At 44.5% G+C, this 23,301-nt stretch overlaps 1 long non-coding RNA gene across 2 annotated transcripts; it reads right to left on the reverse strand.

Moving 5' to 3' along the window:
• Positions 1–212: 212 nt before the first annotated feature.
• Positions 213–22,973, reverse strand: LOC122925481. 2 transcript variants are annotated; one of them, XR_006387631.1, is made up of 4 exons: positions 22,862–22,973; positions 8,021–8,112; positions 725–786; positions 213–631 (listed from the first exon to the last, which is right to left on the reverse strand). It is a non-coding gene; the product is annotated as an uncharacterized LOC122925481 (long non-coding RNA). The 2 variants fall into 2 exon arrangements; XR_006387632.1 differs by lacking the exons at positions 8,021–8,112; positions 22,862–22,973 and adding an exon at positions 1,296–1,340.
• Positions 22,974–23,301: the final 328 nt, after the last annotated feature.

Below are 23,301 nucleotides of genomic sequence, written 5' to 3' on the forward strand. Positions count from 1 at the left end.
GTACTATGTTACTATGTTACTATGTAGACACAGCACAAGATGGAATTGGTCTTCTTTTGCCCACTCCATGTATCCAAGCTGTGAAACCACGATAAGCCGTTTTTCTAAGTAGCCTGTAATAAAATTTTAAACATATTAAATAAATATAATAGATTTTTATATTTTATCAAACATTTTACTGACAAATATATTGAAAATCCTACTGCCAGTAGCATGTTTTGTCATCACTTTTATTATATGGTGATCAGAACATTACATCAATTCAAACCTCTGTTCAAATCTTTATCAGGCAGAGGATGCAACACTTGACCTATTGAACGCATCGAGACCTCCACTCTTCTTCTATCTTCACTAAATTGATGAAAATAATCATGTTCAATTATACAACGCATTTCTTCAAGATATGGTTCAATATTTGAAACTTCTTTACAGCATATCGATTCAATATTTGTTGCCATTGGTTCACAATGCGTACAAAAACACCATATATTATTTCCAATTCTGTTGTCTCACTCTTCAAGTTCAATGTTATCTTCCTAATTGATGAACGAGTCTGGTTTTCTGGAAAACATGGTTCTTGATTATCTGAAAAAGCATATTTTTCTTGTGGATGTTTCTTTATCCATTCCAACTACACAAGACAAATACAATTTGACAATAATCAGCATTATAGGATAAATATGAGACAAAATACTATTTGAAAATTAAGTTATATTTATTTTACTTTTTCTGATTTTGTAGCTGAGGCACATGGTGGCACATGTGACACACCATCCATTCTTAGACCTGTTTAAAATAAAAAAATAAAATGAGTCCCAAAGTATAACAGCTAAACTCCTGCAAAAGCCAGAAATCCGTGCTATTGCAATTATGTTATTATAGTAATAAAAGAGTTAGGCCTCTTTCACACGGGCGAGATTTCCGCACGGGTGCAATGCGTGATGTAAATGCATTGCACCCGCACTAAATCCCGACCCATTAATTTCTTTGGGGCTGTGCACATGAGCGGTGATTTTCACGCATCACTTGTGCGTTGCTTGAAAATCGCAGCATGTTCTATATTCTGCGTTTTAATAGAAGTAAATGGGGCTCCGTGAAAATCGCAAGCATCCGCAAGCAAGTGCAGGTGCAGTGCGATTTTCCCGCACGGTTGCTAGGAGATGATCGGGATGGGGACCCGATCATTATTATTTTTCCTTATAACATGGTTATAAGGGAAAATAGCATTCTTAACACAGAATGCATAGTACAATAGCGCTAGAGGGGTTAAAAAAATAAAAATAAATTTAACTCACCTTAACCCCTTAAGGACTGGGCTCATTTTCACCTTAAGGACCAAGCCATTTTTTACAAATCTGACCAGTGTCACTTTATGTGGTGATAACTTTAAAACACTTTGACTTATCCAGGCCATTCTGAGATTGTTTTTTCATCACATATTGTACTCTTGTACTTCATGACACTAGTAAAATGGAGTTAAAAAAAAATGCATTTTTATTTATAAAAAAAATACCAAATTTACAAAAAATTTGGAAAAATTTGCACATTTTTAAGTTTCAATTTCTCTACTTCTATAATATATAGTAAAACCAACTTTTTAAGGACCAGTTCAGGTCTGAAGTCACTTTGTGAAGCTTACATGATAGAAACCACCCAAAAATTACTAGAATTCTAGAAACTACACCCCTCAAGGTATTCAAAACGGATTTTTCACGTAATTAACCCTTTAGGTGTTCCACAAGAATTAATGGCAAATAGAGATACAATTTCAAAATTTCACTTTTTTGGCAGATTTTCCATTTTAATATTTTTTTTTCCAGTTGAAAAGCAAGGGTTAACAGCCAAACAAAACTCATTATTTATGGCCCTGATTCTGTAGTTTACAGAAACACCCCATATGTGGTTGTAAACTGCTGTACTGGCACACGGCAGGGCGCAGAAGGAAAGGAATGCCATACGGTTTTTGGAAGGCAGATTTTGCTAGACTTTTTTTTTTTTACAGCATGTCCCATTTGAAGCCCCCCTGATGCACCCCTAGAGTAGAAACTCCATAAAAGTGACCCCATCTAAGAAACTACACCCCTCAAGGTATTTAAAACTGATTTTACAAACATAGTTAACCCTTTAGGTGTTCCACAAGAGTTATTGGCAAATAGAGATTAAATTTCTGAATTTCAATTTTTTGGCAGATTTTCCATTTTAATCCATTTTTTCCAGTAATAAAGCTAGGGTTAACAGCCAAACAAGACTCAATATTTATGGCCCTGATTCTGTAGTTTACAGAAACACCCCACATGTGGCCGTAAACTGCTGTACGGGCACACGTCAGGGCGCAGAAGGAAAGGAATGCCATACGGTTTTCGGAAGGCAGATTTTGCTAGACTGCTTTTTTTGACACCATGTCCCTGATGCACCCCTAGAGTAGAAACTCCAAAAATGTGACCCCATTTTAGAAACTACGATATAGGGTGGAAGTTTTATTTTATTTTTTTTGATCAAATCTTTTTATTTGAAGACAAAAAATCTCCATGTTTTTATGTTTTGCAACACCAACAACAAGAACATCACAGAAAACCCCATCCCAACCCCCCCCTCCCCGAAGTCCAGGTGCAGTTCATCTTGGAATCATCTTGCAGCGAAGTTGTAATGACCGGCGTCACACACAGGGAGGAAAACAGGGAAAGCCCTGCCCAAGGGAGAGGGAAAGGTGGTGACCCCTAACTCACCTTGCGGCTGGCACCTGACTGCCCTGACGTCCCTAGACGGGTTCCTCACCCGTGCGGCGATCACGTGCCTAAACCCTGGCTTTCCCTGAAATGAGCCCTAGATAGTGAACGGGCCGGTGGGATCGCTAGTCCGCACCACTGCACTAAGAGGGAAACACCAGGGAGAGGACAGACAAATACAAACGAACACAAACACCCAGGTGGGCGACCACAGCAGTCCACAAAGGTCCAACAGGGATCCGGAGGGTAGCGTTCTGAAACAACCATCCGAGAACGCAGCAACACAGCTCCAGTGGGTCAGAATAGATGTCCAGGCAGGAAGCTCTATCTCTGGCAACCAGAGAAGTGTGAGAGAGGAATATAAGGAGGTTTGGGAGTGCTGGACAAGGAACAGCTGAGGAGAAGGAGCTACGGATCCCTGAGTGAGCCAAAAGGGTTTGCAAAGCAAACCCAGAAAGCTACCATAAGGAAAACAGCCCTATCTTAAATAGAGCGTGCAGCCAACCGCTGCGACTTCCTGACCCTGGGTATAACGGAGTCAGGCGTGGTTCTCGATACCCTCGTGACAGAAGTTCAGTATACGACCCAACCCGCGCTCACACTATATGCCATCCTGCTCATACACGCTCCATTCATTTACCCACCTAGATCCAATTTATGTGTTACCTAACACATTCTCCTCTCACTCTACCTTCACACTTCACCCCTAAATAACCAAATGGAAACGATCGACCCATGCATACCAAATTTTGTTAAACTTTTTGTTATTTCCCCTCTTCTGATACACATAACTCTCAAGTTTGACCAAAGTGTGTATCGCCTCCACCACCTCCTGCACCTCTGGTGGGTCTGCAGCAATCCATCGGGATGCTATCCGCTTCCTGGCCTGATATAGAACACGCTGGATTGCCAACTTAACCTCCTTCAGCCCCGAAATTCCACCAGAAAATCCCAATACACATATTAGAGGTGATTGTTCAATCGTGACCCCATACACCTTCTCAATGAGGTCTGCCACATCATTCCAGTATCTGCGCAACCGCGGACAATTCCACATTAAGTGTATGAGGTCAGCGGACGTAATCCCACATCTAGGACATTTATCATCGGCACGAAACCCTATTTTATGCAAAATTTTCGGAGTTCTATATGCTCTATGAAGCAGCAGCAATTGTGAAACCCGATGGGCCTCACTTACCGCTACATCAGGGAAGTCAGCAAGCACTTTTTCCCATTGGTCCTCTTTCAATTCCGGTATATCCTTTTCCCATTTTTCAAACAGGAGCAGTGGATTCTTTTTATGTACAGCATCCATTAGGCTCAGATAATGCAGCGATATCACTCCCCCAGAACCGCCCCCAGTAGCCGTAAGGTCAACAATCAGATGTTTCTTAGCAGGCAACAGCTTCTCCCGCCGCTCCTGCACTTGTATGGCATGTCTCACTTGCAGATAGACATAAAAAAGAGCTTTAGGCAAGCTAAACTCCCGTTGCAAAGCATTAAATTCTTTAAGGGATGTACCTTCGAATAAGTGACACAGTCTGTCCAGACCAAATTTCCTCCATGCCCTAGCACTGGAGACCTTATTAAGTTCATCATACATGATATTCGGCCATATGGGAGTAAATTTCGTATATCCCGTAACACCTGCCATTTTCCTTGTCTTCCACCATACCTTATGGATCATGCCCAGCAACTCGTACCTCCTCCCTATTTCCCTGAAAGTGCCGTCCTCCAGCGCCGATAGAAGGCATCCCCTTTTAAGCAAGTATTTAACTATCCTACCTGTTTTGTTAACCTGTTCCTCCTCACCCCAACCCCTGATGTGCTGCATTTGAGCCGCCAAATAGTACACCAATGGATCGGGGACACTGGAAGTTTTGTTTGTACTAGTTTAGGGTACATATGATTTTTGGTTGCTCTATATTACACTTTTTGTGAGGCAAGGTAACAAGAAATAGCTGTTTTGGCACAGTTTTTATTTTTTGTTATTTACAACATTCATCTGACATGTTAGATCATGTGGTATTTTTATAGACCAGGTTGTCACGGATGTGGCGATACCTAATATGTATACTTTTATTTTATTTATGTAAGTTTTACACAATAATTTCATTTTTGAAACAAAAAAAATCATGTTTTAGTGTTTCAATAGTCTGAGAGCCATAGTTTTTACAGTTTTTGGGTGATTATCTTAGGTAGGGTCTCATTTTTTGTGGGATGAGATGACGGTTTGATTGGCACTATTTTGGGGTGCATATGACTTTTTGATCGCTTGCTATTACACTTTTTGTGATGTAAGATGACACAAAATGGCTTTTTTTACACAGTTTTTATTTTTTATTTTTTACGGTGTTCACCTGAGGGGTTAGGTCATGTGATATTTTTATAGAGCCGGTCAATACGGATGCGGCGATACCTAATATGTATACTTTTTTTATTTATGTAAGTTTTACACAATAATATCATTTTTGAAACAAAAAAAATCATGTTTTAGTGTTTCCATAGTCTAAGAGCCATATTTTTTTCAGTTTTTGGGAGATTATCTTGGGTAGGGTATGATTTTTGCGTGATGAGATGATGGTTTGATTGGCACTATTTTGGGTGCATATGACTTTTTGATCGCTTGCTATTACACTTTTTGTGATGTAAGGTGACCAAAAATTGTTTATTTAGCACAGTTTTTATTTTTTACTTTTTACGGTGTTCACCTGAGGGGTTAGGTCATTTGATATTTTTATAGAGCCGATCGATACAGACGCGGCGATACCTAATATGTATACTTTTTTTTATTTATGTAAGTTTTACACAATAACAGCTTTTTTAAAACAAAAATAATTATGTTTTAGTGTCTCCATATTCTGAGCCATAGTTTTTTTATTTTTTGGGTGATTGTCTCAAGTAGGGGGTCATTTTTGTGGGATGAGGTGACGGTTAGATTATTACTATTTTGGTGGGCGTACGCCTTTTTGATCGCTTGTTGTTGTACATTTTGTGATGTAAGGTGACAATTAAAATTTTTATTTAGCACAGTTTTTATTTTTTATTTTTGACGGTGTTCATCTGAGGGGTTAGGTCATGTGACATGTTTATAGAGCTGGTCGATACGGACGCAACTATACCTAATATGTCTATATGTCTTTTCCCTATTTTTTTTTACTATTTTTTTTGGAAAATTACGCTTTTTTTTTTTACTTGAAACTTTTAATTTTTTTGTAAAACTTTTATTTTATTAACTTTTTTTTCACTTTATTTTTTGAACTGTTACTGTCTTACACTGTAAGACGCTAACAGTTGCCTAGGAGACCCCTGGGCCTCTTAGGCTTCTGTAGATAACAGGGAACAGCACAGCGGGGACCCGATGCATCAGGTGAGGGAGCGCAAATCTCCCATATGCCACGGTCAGCGCTGATCGGGGCATATGAGGGGTTAATCCACCGGCATCGGCGTTATCGCCGATGCTGGTGGATGCAGCAGGGATCCAGCGGTCAGTAACCGCCGGATCTCTGCTGCTGACCAGGGGGACCGCACGCGGGGGGAAGAATGACTGCAGGACGAGAGCGCTCATCCTCGAGCGCTAAGTGCCGGCGTTTGAGGATGAGCATTCTCGTCCTGGGTCGTTAACGTGTTAATCCACTTGTTCGCGCAGCCGGCAACTCTTCTATCTTCTTTGCTGTGTACAGGAAAAGGACCTGTGGTGACGTCATCACATGGTCCATCACATGTTCCATCACCATGGTAAAAGATCATGTGATGGACCATGTGATGACTGGAGTGACGTCACCACAGGTCCTTTTCCTGTACACAGCAAAGAAGAAGACAGAAGAGATGCCGGCTGCACGAACAAGTGGATGAGGTGAGTTAAATTAGATTTTTATTTTTTTAACCCCTCCAGCGCTATTGTACTATGCATTCTGTATTAAGAATGCTATTATTTTCCCTTATAACTATGTTATAAGGGAAAATAAAACAATCTACACAACACCGATCCCAAACCCGAACTGCAATGTTTTGCACTCGCGCAGAAAAATCGTGCATGTTCCCGCAACGCACCCGCACCTTTTCCCGCAACGCCCGTGTGAAACCAGCCTTAATAGTTGTGCAAATTCTTGAAATACCTACTCTTTCCCTTAGGGGGTTTGATATGGGGTTAGCAAGATAACCACCAACATCCTCATTGCCTTAGGGGGTTTGATAAGTGTTTAGTAGGATAACCCCCAGCATGCTCATTGCCTTAGGAGTTTGATAAGTGTTTTTTATCACCCCCATCATGCTCGTTGCCTTAGGGGGTGTTATATCTGGTGTCAAATAGTTATCACCCCCATCATGCTCGTTGCCGTAGGGGGTGTTATATCTGATGTCAAATAGTTATCACCCCCATCAAGCTCGTTGCCGTAGGGGGTGTTATATATGGTGTCAAATAGTTATCATCCCCCATCGTTGCATTTTTTTGTGTTTTATATGGTGTCAAATAGTTATCACCCCCATCATGCTCGTTGCCTTAGGGGTTGTTATATCTGGTGTCAAATAGTTATCACCCCCATCATGCTTGTTGCCGTAGAGGGTGTTTTATATGGTGTCAAATAGTGATCACCCCCATCATGCTCGTTGCCTTAGGGGTTGTTATATCTGGTGTCAAATAGTTATCACCCCCATCATGCTCGTTGCCGTAGGGGGTGTTTTATATGGTGTCAAATAGTTATCACCCCCATCATGCTCGTTGCCGTTTGGGGTGTTATATCTAGGGTCAAATAGTTATCACCCTCATCATGCTCATTGCCGTTTGGGGTGTTATATCTAGGGTCAAATAGTTATCAACCTCATCATGCTAATTGCCGTAGGGGGTGTTATATCTGGTGTCAAATAGTTATCACCCCCATCATGCTTGTTGCCGTAGGGGGTGTTTTATATGGTGTCAAATAGTTATCACCCCCATCATGCTCGTTGCCGTAGGGGGTGTTATATCTGGTGTCAAATAGTTATCACCCTCATCATGCTCGTTGCCGTAGGGGGTGTTATATCTGGTGTCAAATAGTTATCACCCCCATCATGCTCGTTGCCGTAGGGGGTGTTTTAGGCTACTTTCACACTAGCGTTCGGGTGTCCGCTTGTGAGCTCCGTTTGAAGGGGCTCACAAGCGGCCCCGAACGCATCCGTCCAGCACTAATGCATTCTGAGTGGACGCGGATCCGCTCAGAATGGAGCGAACCAAATTGTACATTCAATGTGGGGAGCCATGATGTCATGGCACCTAACATTGATGTTTAACGGTTATATGAATAATTATTACTTACCTACTTTAGGAATGGGTTAACCCAGATTCTGTGGGTGCTCGTGTAGTTTTGAAGGATTTGATTGGAGATCTCTGCAACAGTCTTTCATGAACCTATATAAGAACGGAAAATAACGAAATTAGCGCATTCACGTAAGTATTTCTCAAGATCCCTCCCTCCCTTCCCTATTTAATTTATTCAGTCGCTTTGCTTATTGACGGGGGTTAAGTCACTCTCTTGAGTGGACTTTGTGGTTAATGGATATTGGTGGAATATATTTCCATAATTATATTTTGTTATTGAAGTTGGATTAATTATTCAGTATATGAATTAATTACTAGTTAAGTAATAAGCATCGCGGCCTTTATATACCCAACCAATCAATAAAGTTAACAAAATGTCGCGGCTCACTGCTGTTAATGGATGGTGTGGTGCTTAAATTGAGGACGCCTCACCTCAATGTGGGGGGAAAATAGTAGAATAGAAGAGCGAGCACTCACTCTGTGGCAAAATACTCAGATTTAATAGTAAAATCGATATTCAATAATCAATGACAATAACACAATAAAAATAAAATAAAATACAAATATGATAAAATATAATAAAATCCTTGGTCGACCAAATTAGTATTAATCAATGATTGATTAGTCTAATCAATGAGATGAGATTGGAGGTGTTGATTACAGCTGCCCTGCCCTAAAAAAAAAACACACCGATTCTGGGTTTGCTTTTCACAAGAAGCATTGCCTAATGTGAATGATGCCTCACACAAAAGAGCCCTCAGAAGACCTATGATTAAGAATAGTTGACTTGCATAAAGCTGGAAAGGGTTATAAAAGTATCTTCAAAAGCCTTGCTATTCATCTTTCCACGGTAAGACAAATTGTCTATAAATGGAGAAAGTTCAGCACTGCTGCTACTCTCCCTAGGAGTGGCCGTCCTGTAAAGATGACTGCAAGAGCACAGCGCAGACTGCTCAATGAGGTGAAGTAGAATCCTAGAGTGTCAGCTAAAGACTTACAAAAGTCTCTGGCATATGCTACCATCCCTGTTAGCGAATCTACAATATGTAAAACACTAAACAAAAATGTATTTCATGGGAGGATACCACAAAGGAGGCCACTGCTGTCCAAAAAAAACATTGCTGCACGTTTACAGTTTGCACAAGAGCACCTGGATGTTCCACAGCAGTACTGGCAAAATATTCTGTGTACAGATGAAACCAAAGTTGAGTTGTTTGGAAGAAACACACAACACTATGTGTGTAGAAAAAGACTCACAGCACACCAACATCAAAACCTCATCCCAACTGTGAAGTATGGTGGTGGGGGCATCATGGTTTGGGGCTGCTTTGCTGCATCAGGGCCTGGACGGATTGCTATCATTGAAGGAAAAATTAATTCCCAGGTTTATCAAGACATTTTGCAGACGAACTTAAGGCCATCTGTCCACTAGCTGAAGCTCAACAGAAGATGGATGTTGCAACAGGACAACGACCCAAAGCATAAAAGTAAATCAACAACATAATGGCTTAAACAAAAGAAAATATGCCTTCTGGAGTGGCCCAGTCAGAGTCTTGACCTCAATCCGATTGAGATGCTGTGTCATGACCTCAAGAAAGCGATTCACACCAGACATCCCAAGAATATTGCTGAACTGAAACAGTTCTGTAAAAAGGAATGGTCAAGAATTGCCCCTGACTGTTGTGCACATCTGATCTGCAACTACAGGAAACATTTGGTTGAAGTTATTGCTGCCAAAGGAGGTTCAACCAGTTATTAAATCCAAGGGTTCACATACTTTTTCCACCTACACTGTGAATGTTTACATGGTGTGTTCAATAAAAACATGGTAACATTTAATTCTTTGTGTGTTATTAGTTTAAGCAGACTGTGATTGTCTATTGTTGTGACTTAGATAAAGATCAGATCACATTTTATGACCAATTTGTGCAGAAATCCATATAATTCTAAAGGGTTCACATACTTTTTCTTGCAACTGTATTTACTTTAGGCCTACACTGGTTCAGACCGTGTGACATACCCCCTCTACATAAAGGGATTTGAAATACAGCCATTTGAAATACAGCCATTTTGGGCAAAAAAATATTTACTTCAGGCCTACACTGGTTCAGGCCCTGTGAGATACTCCCTCTACATACAGGGGTTTTATTCAGGGATTTGAAATGCAGCCATTTGAAATACAGCCATTTTGGGCAAAGAAATATTTACTTCAGGCCTACACTGGTTCAGGCCCTGTGAGATACTCCCTCTACATACAGGGGTTTGATTCTGGGATTTGAAATACAGCCATTTGAAATACAGCTATTTTGGGCAAAGAAATATTTAATTTAGGCCTACACTGGTTCAGACCATGTGAGATACAACCTTTACATACATTTTATTCTACTATTAATTAAACGCCCATTTAGGGCAAGATCCTAAATTTGAAAAATATGAGGAGAGCGTCAAATAAGGGACGTGACACAGGTTGTGGTGCTGCTGGTGGAGCTCCTATTGCAGGGAGAGGACGTGGTCGATCTGTGCCAGCTACACGCACAAGTCAAACCCCTTCATCAGGTGCAAGTAGGCAACAAAACCTGCAGCGGTATTTGGTCAGGCCTAATGCTGGTCTACGAATGGTGAGGCCTGAACAAGTACAGGCGATAGTAGATTGGGTTTCTGACAGTGGATCCAGTTCCTTCACATTGTCTCCCACCCAGTCTCCTGCTGAAAGACCACAGTTGGCACCTGCAGCCGATGTCCATCAGTCTTTCACCTCACCCCCTTGCAAATCAGCCAAGCAGTCTGAGCCCCAAGTCATGCAGCAGTCTCTTCTGCTTTTTGCTGGGGCTTTCAAAAGTGTGCAGACCGACAAGGAAGTCAGGTGTGAAGACTGGGTGGAAGATGATGTGGAGGATGATGAGGTCCTCGACTCCACATGGAATCAAGGTCATGCGAGTGACCTATGTAGTTCGGAGGAAGAGGCGGTCGTTGCACAGAGCCACCAGCACAACAGAAGAGGGAGCAGGGTGCAAAAGCGGAACGGCCGTCCTCTAGACAGTACGCCTTTTACTGCCCACCGCAGCAAGGGACCGAGCACACCAAAGCCAGCTCCAAGGAATTCCCTGGCGTGGCAGTTCTTCAGACAATGTGCTGACGACAAGACACGAGTGGTTTGCACGCTGTGCAATCAGAGCCTGAAGCGACGCATAAACGTTCTCAACCTGAGCACAACCTGCATGACCAGACATTTAAGTGCAAAGCACGAGCTGCAGTGGAGTAGACACCTCAAAAACCAAGAAAGGTCTCTGGCTCCTCCTGCTTCCTCTTCTTCTGCACTCGCGGCCTCTTCATCCACCTCTGGAGTGACAGTGCCACCTGGCACCCTGCAAACAGAGGATCTGCCAGCAACACCAACACCTGGGTCACCAAGCATCTCCACAATGTCCCATGCATCTCTCCATATCCCAAACACTGGAGAGGAAGAGGAAGTACCCCCCTACCCACCAGCGATCCCTAGCCCTGAATGCCAGCATTTCTAAATTACTGGCCTTTTAAATGCTGCCATTCCGTCTGGTGGAGACGGAGAGTTTTAAAGGCCTTATGGTGGTGGCTGTCCCACAGTACGTCGTGCCCAGCCGCCACTACTTTTCAAGGTGAGCCATGCCTTCCCTTCACAACCAAGTAGGGGAAAAAATCAGATGTGCACTGCGCAACGCCATCTGTGGCATGGTGCACCTCACTACGGATACGTGGACCAGTAAGCACGGTCAGGGCCGTTATTTCTCCATGACGGCACACTGTGTAAATGCAGTGGCGGCTAGGCCTGAGGCAGATAGCAGTTTGGCGCATGTCCTTCCACCACCGAGGATTGCAGGGCGCTTCAGTTTGCCTCCTGTTGCTTTCTCCTCCTACTCTGCTTCCTCATCCTCTACCAGCTCCTCATCTGGTCAGCGTAACACCTTTACCACCAACTTCAGCACAGCCAGGGGTAAACATCAGCAGGCAGTATTAAAACTATCTGTTTGGGGGACAAACCCCACACCGCACAGGAGCTGTGGACGGGCCTTGAACAACAGACCGATGAGTGGTTTGTGCCAGTCAGCCTCAAGCCCGGCCTGGTGGTGTGCGATAATGGGCGAAATCTCGTAGCAGCTCTGGGACTAGCCGGTTTGACGCACATCCCTTGCCTGGCGCATGTGCTGAATTTGGTGGTGCAGAGATTCCTTAAAACTTACCCCGATATGTAAGAGCTGCTGCATAAAGTGCGGTCCGTCTGTGCGTGCTTTCGGCGTACTCACCCTGCTGCTGCTCGCCTGTCAGGGCTGCAGCGTAACTTCGGCCTTCCCGCTCACCGCCTCATATGTGACGTACCCACAAGGTGGAACTCCACCTTACACATGCTGGCCAGACTGTGCGAGCAGCAGCAGGCTATAGTGGAGTTTCAGCTGCAGCACGCACGGGTGAGTCGCTCGGCGGAACAGCACCACTTTACCACTAATTACAGGGCCTCCATGCGAGACCTGTGTTCCTTGTTGCGCTGTTTCAAGTACTTTACCAACATGGCCAGTGCCGATAACGCTGTTCTCAGCGTTACTATCCCACTTCTATGCCTCCTTGAAAAAACGCTCCTGGCGATGATGGAAGAGAATGTGGCACAGGAAAAGGAAGAGGGATCATTTCAAAGGGTTTCCGGCCAATCATTCCCAAGTGGCTCCGAGGGTGGGTTCCTGCACCCACAAACCCAAGGTACACAATTGTCCAGCCAGGGCACAGTTCAGGAGGATGAGGAGGTGGAGGATGAGCAGATGGAGGAGAGGAACCATGTTCACAGCAGGGTGGCACCCAGACCAGCTCATGGCCATCACTAGTGCGTGGATGGGGGGATACAGAGGACACAGTTGATACGCCTCTCACAGAGGACAGCTTTTCGTTGCCTTTGGGCAGCCTGGCACACATGAGCGATTACATGCTGCAGTGTCTCCGCAACGACCGGATTACTGGGTGGCCACGCTGCTGGATCCCCGTTACAAGCCTGAAGCGACGCATAAACGTTCTCAACCTGAGCACAACCTGCATGACCAGACATTTAAGTGCAAAGCACGAGCTGCAGTGGAGTAGACACCTCAAAAACCAAGAAAGGTCTCTGGCTCCTCCTGCTTCCTCTTCTTCTGCACTCGCGGCCTCTTCATCCACCTCTGGAGTGACAGTGCCACCTGGCACCCTGCAAACAGAGGATCTGCCAGCAACACCAACACCTGGGTCACCAAGCATCTCCACAATGTCCCATGCATCTCTCCATATCCCAAACACTGGAGAGGAAGAGGAAGTACCCCCCTACCCACCAGCGATCCCTAGCCCTGAATGCCAGCATTTCTAAATTACTGGCCTTTTAAATGCTGCCATTCCGTCTGGTGGAGACGGAGAGTTTTAAAGGCCTTATGGTGGTGGCTGTCCCACAGTACGTCGTGCCCAGCCGCCACTACTTTTCAAGGTGAGCCATGCCTTCCCTTCACAACCAAGTAGGGGAAAAAATCAGATGTGCACTGCGCAACGCCATCTGTGGCATGGTGCACCTCACTACGGATACGTGGACCAGTAAGCACGGTCAGGGCCGTTATTTCTCCATGACGGCACACTGTGTAAATGCAGTGGCGGCTAGGCCTGAGGCAGATAGCAGTTTGGCGCATGTCCTTCCACCACCGAGGATTGCAGGGCGCTTCAGTTTGCCTCCTGTTGCTTTCTCCTCCTACTCTGCTTCCTCATCCTCTACCAGCTCCTCATCTGGTCAGCGTAACACCTTTACCACCAACTTCAGCACAGCCAGGGGTAAACATCAGCAGGCAGTATTAAAACTATCTGTTTGGGGGACAAACCCCACACCGCACAGGAGCTGTGGACGGGCCTTGAACAACAGACCGATGAGTGGTTTGTGCCAGTCAGCCTCAAGCCCGGCCTGGTGGTGTGCGATAATGGGCGAAATCTCGTAGCAGCTCTGGGACTAGCCGGTTTGACGCACATCCCTTGCCTGGCGCATGTGCTGAATTTGGTGGTGCAGAGATTCCTTAAAACTTACCCCGATATGTAAGAGCTGCTGCATAAAGTGCGGTCCGTCTGTGCGTGCTTTCGGCGTACTCACCCTGCTGCTGCTCGCCTGTCAGGGCTGCAGCGTAACTTCGGCCTTCCCGCTCACCGCCTCATATGTGACGTACCCACAAGGTGGAACTCCACCTTACACATGCTGGCCAGACTGTGCGAGCAGCAGCAGGCTATAGTGGAGTTTCAGCTGCAGCACGCACGGGTGAGTCGCTCGGCGGAACAGCACCACTTTACCACTAATTACAGGGCCTCCATGCGAGACCTGTGTTCCTTGTTGCGCTGTTTCAAGTACTTTACCAACATGGCCAGTGCCGATAACGCTGTTCTCAGCGTTACTATCCCACTTCTATGCCTCCTTGAAAAAACGCTCCTGGCGATGATGGAAGAGAATGTGGCACAGGAAAAGGAAGAGGGATCATTTCAAAGGGTTTCCGGCCAATCATTCCCAAGTGGCTCCGAGGGTGGGTTCCTGCACCCACAAACCCAAGGTACACAATTGTCCAGCCAGGGCACAGTTCAGGAGGATGAGGAGGTGGAGGATGAGCAGATGGAGGAGAGGAACCATGTTCACAGCAGGGTGGCACCCAGACCAGCTCATGGCCATCACTAGTGCGTGGATGGGGGGATACAGAGGACACAGTTGATACGCCTCTCACAGAGGACAGCTTTTCGTTGCCTCTGGGCAGCCTGGCACACATGAGCGATTACATGCTGCAGTGTCTCCGCAACGACCGGATTACTGGGTGGCCACGCTGCTGGATCCCCGTTACAAGGACAACGTACCGTCCTTAATTCCATCACTGGAGCATGATCATAAGTTGCTCTAGTACAAGCGCACGCTGGTAGATGAGCTGCTGGTGGCATTGACAGCGGGGGCACAGTGGAAGCACAAGGCGAAGGCAGAGGATGAGGAAGAAGTCGCCAACGCAGCTGGGGCACCGCCAGCACCTCAGAAGGCAGGGTTAGCATGGCCGAAAAGTGGAAAAGCTTTGTCAGCACGCCACAACAACCAGCACCACTAGCTGATATGGAACGTCTTAGCAGGAGCCAGCATTTTACCAACATGGTGGAGCAGTATGTGTGCACACGCCTACACGTACTGAATGACTGGTCTGCCCCATTTAACTTCTAGGTCTCCAAATTGGGCACATGGCCTGAGCTTGCCCTTTACGCCTTGGAGGTGCTGGCCTGCCCTGCAGCCAGTGTATTATCTGAACGTGTGTTTAGCACGGCAGGGGGCGTCATCACAGACAAGCGCAGCCGCCTGTCCACAGCCAATGTGGACAAGCTCACATTCATTAAAGTGAACCAGGCATGGATCCCACAGGACTTGTCCGTACCTTGTGCAGAATAGACATGTATACCGGCACTAAGCAGCCATTGTTATACTGCAGCGCAATTGCTCATGTTTGTATTTTGGATATTTCACACTCTTTTGGAGTGTACCTTAATTTTACAAAACTAAATTACAACCAAAAACCTGTGTTGGCTATCTCGTCCTCCTCCACCGCCACTTTCACCTACTCCGCTACGTCCACCGCCTCCTCAAACTCCTACTCCATTTGGAACTCCACCTCATAAATCCTTTTTTTTTTTTGTATGTGTTTTATTTTATATCATTTCACTACTTTGTCATTCACATTTTCTGGTGAAATTAACACATTTTTGGGTGCATAGTACCACTGCTATACCTAGTAGGCTGGTTAAAAAACAAATAAAAAATTGTTATTCATATTTTCTGGTGAAATTAACCAATTTTTGGGTGTATAGTACCACTGCTGTGCCTAGTAGGCTGGTTAAAAATAAAAATAAATTGTCATTAACATTTTCTGGTGAAATTAACTAATTTTTGGGTGTATAGTACCACTGCTATAACTAGTAGGCCGGTTAAAAAAATATATATATTTGTCAGCTACATTTTCAGTTGAAATTCAACAATTTTTGGGTGTGAAGTACCACTGCTATACCTAGTAGACAGGTTAAACAATGAAAAAATGTGTCTGTTACATTTTATGGTGAAATTCACTAATTTTTTGGTGTGAAGTACCACTGCTATACCTAGTAGACCGGTAAAAAAATAAAATAACATTTGTCAGTTACATTTTATGGTCAAATTCACCAATTTTTTGGTGTAATGTACCACTGCTATACCTATTAGACCGGTAAAAAAACAAAAATAAATAACATTTGTCAGTTACATTTTAGGGTCCTCTATCTAGTTGACAGCTTAATACAATTCAATAATTTTTATTTTACATTTTAGGGTGACAATAAACAATAGTTTTCTGTCATAGACTCCTGCTCTACCATGTAGACAGGTTAATTAATTTCTGTAATTTTTCTGTTACATACTTGGGTTGACATTATACAATTTTAGACATGAATAAACCCCTGCTCTGTATAGGTTACATGGAATAAAATTTCTGAAATGCTTCTTTAATTGATACCTCCTTTGAGTCAATGCTTAAACTTAAACAAGTTGCACCACATTTAAGCTTCAATACTTTGTCCCACATTTCCGCTATACTCTTTTGGCCAACATTTGCGCCTAAATAGCTTTTCCCACAATTCCGCTTCACTCTCTCTTTTGGCTCACATTTGGGCTTCTGTAATTTGTCCCACATTTGCGCCTCAATAGCTTTTCCCACATTTCTTCTTGATCCCCAATTTTTTAAATATCCTCCCTTAAATTTGGTCTTTTTTTCTCACACTTCCTCTCCGGCCTGGAACCCTGATTCCCCGCCACCCGTAATCACCATAGTAGATGCATAAAAGAACGTCGAAAGTTGATAGAGCAGATATCAAATTGGATCGTGAACATCACAGGGACATGCGACATGGTGGAGCAGTAGGTATGCACACGCCTACACAAACTAACTGACAGGGGTGAGCCCCTGCAACTTCTGGGTCTCCAAATTGGGCACATAGCCTGAGCTTACCCTTTACGCCTTGGAGGTGCTGACCTGCCCTGCAGCCGGTGTATTGTTTGAACATGTGTTTAGCATGACTGGAGGGTTATATTTCCCAATGTTTTGGGGTGTACCCTAATTTAAAAAATTAATACATTTTAAAACAAAAAGCAGTGTAGGCTACCTCCTCCTCCTCCACCGCCACTTCCACCTACACCGCCACATCAACCGCCTCCTCAACCCCCTACTCCATATGGACCTGGTCCTTCTAGATCAAGATTATTTTTATTTTTTTATGTATTTTCAGTTATTTAAAGTCATTTCCCTATCCACATTTGTTTGCAGAGCACTTGCCATGCTCTTAACCACATTTTGACGCCATTTGCAGCCCTCTAGCCCTTTCCATTACATTTTTACAGCCATTTTAGTGCTCAAAAGTTCGGGTCCCCATTGACTTCAATGGGGTTCGGTTCGGGGTCAAGTTTGGGTCCCGAACTCAAACTTTTTTCCGAAGTTCAGCCGAACCCGTCGAACCCGAACATCTAGGTGTCCGCTCAACTCTACTGGTAACATGTCCGCGATTTTGTGTTTGTACCGGGGGTCTAAGTACGTTGCAACCCAGTACAGGTCCTTGAACTTTATGCATTTTATATGGGGGTCCCTCTTCAAACACTGGAGCATGAAGGCCCCCATTTGCACTAACGTTTAAGCGGTGAAGCGCCCTGGCTCCTGCTGATCGCCCAGGAGAATGTCGTACTAGGTCTCCCCCACCCCCCCAGCGACGGACAACACCAGGGATCCCCAAAAAGTATAAATCCTGCTCTTCTTGCTCCTCCTCCTCCCCCCAGCCACCACCCTCCTCTGACTCCTCTTGAGACTCCTGATGACTTGTCTCAGATGGAGTAGCCCCCCTGGGAATTCATTCAGCATTGTGACTTCCTCATCTTCCAGCTCCTGCTCCTCGACGGCTTGATCAATGACACGGTGCAATGCACGCTCCAGAAAGAAGGTGTAAGATACGATGTCACTGATGGCGCCCTGGCTGCGACAGACCAGTTTGGTGATCTCATCAAATGGCCGCAGAAGTCCGCATGCGTCACGCATGAGCAGCCACTGGCACAGTGAAAAGAAACCAAGCTCCCCAGACCCTGTCCTGCTGCAGAGTTCGTACAGGTAGTCGTTAATGGCACGTTTCTGCTGGAGCAGCCTATCAAGCATATACAAGGTGGAGTTCCAGCGCGTCGGGCAGTCACAAATCAAACGTCTGACGGGCAAGTGGTGTTGCCGCTGAACGTCAGCAAGGCGAGCCATGGGCGTGAAAGATCTTCTAAAATGGCCAGAGATTTTCCTGGCCTGCCACAAGACGTCCTGGACCCCGGGGTATTTAGCAATAAATTGCTGCACAACTAAGTTCAGGAAGTGTGCCATGCATGGCACGTGTGTCATTTTGCTCTGTTTCAGCGCACTCAGCAGATTGGCACACCACTTTACCAACTGTCAAATTGAGCAGGGTTAGCCACTGATCGGCCTGTGATAGCAGAGCTGAAAGCAGTGCAGGACCCGTGTGGCTCTTGGCTTTCAGGCACAACAGCCACAGCACAGCATGGCAACATCTCACCTGGCACGTTAAATAGGTTCTGGGGAGCTTGGGGGGTGCAGCGGAAGAGGCGGTGGCAGTGGAAAAGGAGGAGTCAGCGGAGGAGGAGACGGAGGATGGAGTAGGAGGAGAAGAAGAAGAGGCCAGCCTGCCACCAAATCCACACGGGTGCCACGGGTTACATGCTTGATGGCCTTCAGAAGGTTTACCAAGTGGGCAGTAAAAGTTATGTACCTTCCCTGCCGGTGTTTGCTAGACCACATGTCTGTATCTTGGCACAGACACTGTGTGCCAGAGATATATTAACTTGCCACTGAACGTGGCCATATAGTTCAGGGATGCCCTTCTGGGAGAAATATTTCCTCCCGGGGACCTTCCATTGCGGTGTGCCAATGTCCACAAATTACACATTTGGGCAACGCAAGCCTGCCTTGTGCCAGATTTACGCAACGACGGCATAGTGGAAGGTGGAGTGGAAGACAAATGGGAGGAGAGAGACGTCATCATCGTCACTTTCACCACCACTTACATTAGAGATCATGGAGTAGGAATCAACAATGGAGACCACCCTCCTTGTGCTGATTTGGGTAATGTCAGACCGCTGGGTGGAGGCCGTTGCTACCTCCTCTTCCTCATCCGATGTCAAGAATGGCTGCGCATCGGTATGGTCTTGTAATGGATGGGAAAATAATTTGTCTGATTCGAGTGGAGGGGCTGTGGTGGTGAATTTAGGGGTGCATACAGCAGAGAGTGAGGAGGGTGCAGATACAGAGGATTAGGAGGGTGCAGAAGTGGAAGGCTGAGTGAGCCACTCAACCAACACTGGTGCGTCCTTTGAAGTTATCGCTTCTCCAACTTCAGTATTTTGTGGAAGCAGGTGTATTGCAGCTCTCAATCAGTATTTGGTGGAAGAAGGTATATGGCACTCCTCAAAAAGTGTTTGGTGTAAACAGGTATATAGCACCTCTCCATTAGTATTTGGTGGAAGCAGGTATATGGCACCCCTCAATCAGAAATTTGTGGAAGCAGGTATATGGCACCCGTCAATCAGAATTTTGTGGAAGCAGGTATATGGCACCCCTCAATCAGTATTTGGCTGAAACAAGTATATAGCACCCCTCAATCAGTATTTGGCGTAAACAGCTATATGGCACACCTCAATCAGTATTTTGTGGAAGCAGGTATATCGCAGCCCTCAATCCGTATTTGGTGGAAGAAGGTATATAGCAATAACACCCCTCAATCAATATTTTGTGGAAGAAGGTAGATGGCACCCCTCAATCAGTATTTGGCGGAAACAGGTTTATAGCGCCCCTCAATCAGTATTTTGTGGAAGCAGGTGTATCGCAGCCCTTAATCAGTATTTGGTGGAAGAAGGTATATAGCTAAACACATAATGTAAAATGGCTGCCAGATCGGGTTCTGTTATAGGGTTGGGGGTGTGTCCATGTGCTGAAACGTCTCAATTGGATGTCCTGTCCCACCTGATGGATGTGTCATGGGTCAAAGTTCGGCGCTATGCTAAAAAAAACGGCGCGTGCAAATATCGACATTTGTTTGCATGTTTGGCGAATCGCGAACGAGCAAAGTTTGCCGCAAAACGACCGCCGGGCGAACTGCAAGGCCATCTCTAGTCATCATGCTGTCTGTGACAATCCGCAGATGCCAGCCTGACCAGAAGAGGCCAAGAATACATCGCTGGAGGATGTCGTGGGTCTGGGCAAAAGTGTTATGCAGTGTGTGCGCAGCACACATGGAGGCATCAAAAACTACCAGAAAATGCTACTTATGACATCACTCTAACCCTAAGTTCACACCTGAGCGTTTTACAGCGCGTTCAAACGCGCTGTAAAACGCTAAACACGTGAAAACCAATGCTTTCCTATGGCCCTGGTTCACACTTGAGCGTTTTACAGCGCGTTTGAACGCGCTGTAAAACGCCCCGGCGCATAAACAAGTTCTTGAGCTTTTTTTGGGGCGTTTGTCGCGCGTTTTGGCCATAGACTCATTGGACAACACTGCAGTCAATCACACAAACGCGCGTCAAACGCGCGTTTACTATTGCAAAAAACGAGCATAAAAACGCGCAACAAATACGCACGTAAAACGCGCGTCTCAGAAACGCTCAGGTGTGAACCCAGGGTTAAGCTTCAAATGTATGAAGTGCGCTGCATCAGAATTTTGAAGTGGTTTTGTCTGAGGAGTAGGCACTTGGGCAAATTTATGATGCATTTGCCCCAATTTTAGGGAGATTTGCACCATGCCCAAAACACTGCATTTACTAAGTTAGGGCCAAATGTGTTGTCGGTAAGGCTTCAGTTTTAGTCAGATTTATTGTTGAGATTGTTTATTTATTTATTATTTTATTTTTTGTAGCAAGTTACCTAAAAAAGCTGCAAATGCATCCCAGTCCCCTAGTGGAGTGCAAAATGATGGAAACTTATGAGGTTAGGCTTTAGGATGAAAAATTTAACAAATGGTGTGCAACATTTTGTAAATTAGTCACCACATCAAAATTCCATGTATTTTATCCACTTAGTTTTATATGGTTTTCCCTTAGATTTTTTTTTTTTAACAAAATCAGAGAATAAAGTGGTCTTAAAAAGGCAGAAAATACTCAAGACCCCAAATGCTGTTGCGCATTTATAACCGGGGGAGCAAGTTCTGCACATGTGAGACGTTGCTAACAGCAATCCCTAGCAAAATTGCATACAATGGAGGATGCCGGCAGAGGACCACAAAAACATCCTACACAGGATAGCCCAATGTGCAGATGAAGCTATAAGAAATACAAAATCACTGAAAATGCTGCACTACAATGGTATATGCAATTGGCAATATATGGCTAAACCCTCACACTGATATTAAAATGAGACTTTGCCAATATATTCTTATTATTGTGACTCCGATTGTTGTAATAGAGATTTATCCCTAGTGAGACCTCTATGCCTGGTCTGTATAAGCAGATATAATCACTGAGGACAAACCTTATCAGATAGCTTGAACTCACCAACACCGAGTTTATCCGTGTAATTTGCTTTATTTTGTAAGCCAGATAACAGAGTACAGCAGAACAGATGGATTCCGGTATTGTGCGGTCAAAAGATGATGCCTTTGTAAGCATACAAGAATAAACATATTGCCTTTTATCAAAAACATGGATTTTCAATTGACAGAAAAAAAAAATCCATAGCGATCTAGCCTGAGTTAAAGCAGAGTGAAATGAGATATGCTGTACTTGCAGCTCTCACATAAGCCTGTGTAGAGGAGGAGAGAATGGCTGGAGGGGGTTATAGAGGGAGAGGTGGACGGTCATAAACCTTCATCCCGTCCCTGCATTGGTTTCGACCTTAGTCAACCACTTTGTCTACATTCCTCAATGTGGTCAGGATTAGAGATGGCCTTGCGGTTCGCCCGGTAGTCATTTTGCGGCGAACTTTGCGTGCTCGCGATTCAACATATGGAGATATTCGCGCCTGCCATATTCTTTTACATTCACAGAGGAAATCCACGGCACACCATTGTAATTTCATCAATTAATGTTTTTTTAATTCATGATAGTTCATACATCAACTTTTTGTTCCATCCAGAGTAATCATTCAAGCATTATAATTAATTAAGTAGTACACCCAACGTTTCGGTCGATGTCGACCTTTATCAAGGGATCTGTAAAGAACATATGATAAACAAAATAAATATTTGCGGACGGAACAGTGATGTAAAGCTAGAGGCTATAATCAGGTTAAACAATAAAGAACACTGTAGGATGATCTCGACATATAGTATAGATTTTTTAAATCTGAGCGGACAAGCAGCAGCCGCTCGGTGGTCCAGGGCGGAAAGGGAAAACATGAGGGGAGTGAGAAATATAATAGAAGAACTGAGGAGTAACAAATCTGTATAACACGTATAGTAATAGAATATAAAGCATATTAATGTCTTAATACATACCAATATATACGCAATCAAACATTTTAAGAATAAATCTCAAATATTAAATATTAGTAGCAACTATAGGAGGTATACATAAGGAGTCAGGGACCGTTTTGGAAGACGGGGAGCATTGAATGGTTGGGGAAGGCATTAGATAAAGGAAGGACATTAATTTATGTAGAGGTTAGAGAATCCAAGGCTGCAAGGATACTGTTGTATGATACCCGGAAGAGTAGTAAGAGAAACAAAAAAGTACAGAATATAAAGTATGAAGTAGTAATGTTATCAAGCTGTGGCAAAAAACGTATCCCGGAGGTCTTACCTGTGACTTAGGATATGTAAGAGATGCTCTGGAGGTGTGTGTCTATACACATGAGCGGCCTTTATATACACTTGTAAAATGTAGTGTCTCCCGTGAGGTGGCGCCGGCGTCTGACGTCAGTAGACGGCGCGCGCATGCGCAATCGCACAAATGAAAGTGCTAAAGAACAAAGTCTCTGACGTCATGCGTCAGTATTGTAGAGGGCGGGCGCATGCGCATTGCGTGATCTGAGGACCAGGAAGGGCAGAAACTATGCCCTTCTGTTAGATCGATGCCGTTTTAGTATATAGCACAATAGTGGATGCTAAATAGTATAAGGGTGGTCTGTTGAGTTACTAGGGACAGGTGGTGTGTATCCTAGAAATAGTGGTATATATAAAAATGAATAAAAAGACTATATGTATTACAGAGTAGGGGGAGTATTATGCATATTATTTTAT

Source organism: Bufo gargarizans, chromosome 1 (genome assembly GCF_014858855.1).
Source record: "Bufo gargarizans isolate SCDJY-AF-19 chromosome 1, ASM1485885v1, whole genome shotgun sequence".
Taxonomy (NCBI): domain Eukaryota; kingdom Metazoa; phylum Chordata; class Amphibia; order Anura; family Bufonidae; genus Bufo; species Bufo gargarizans.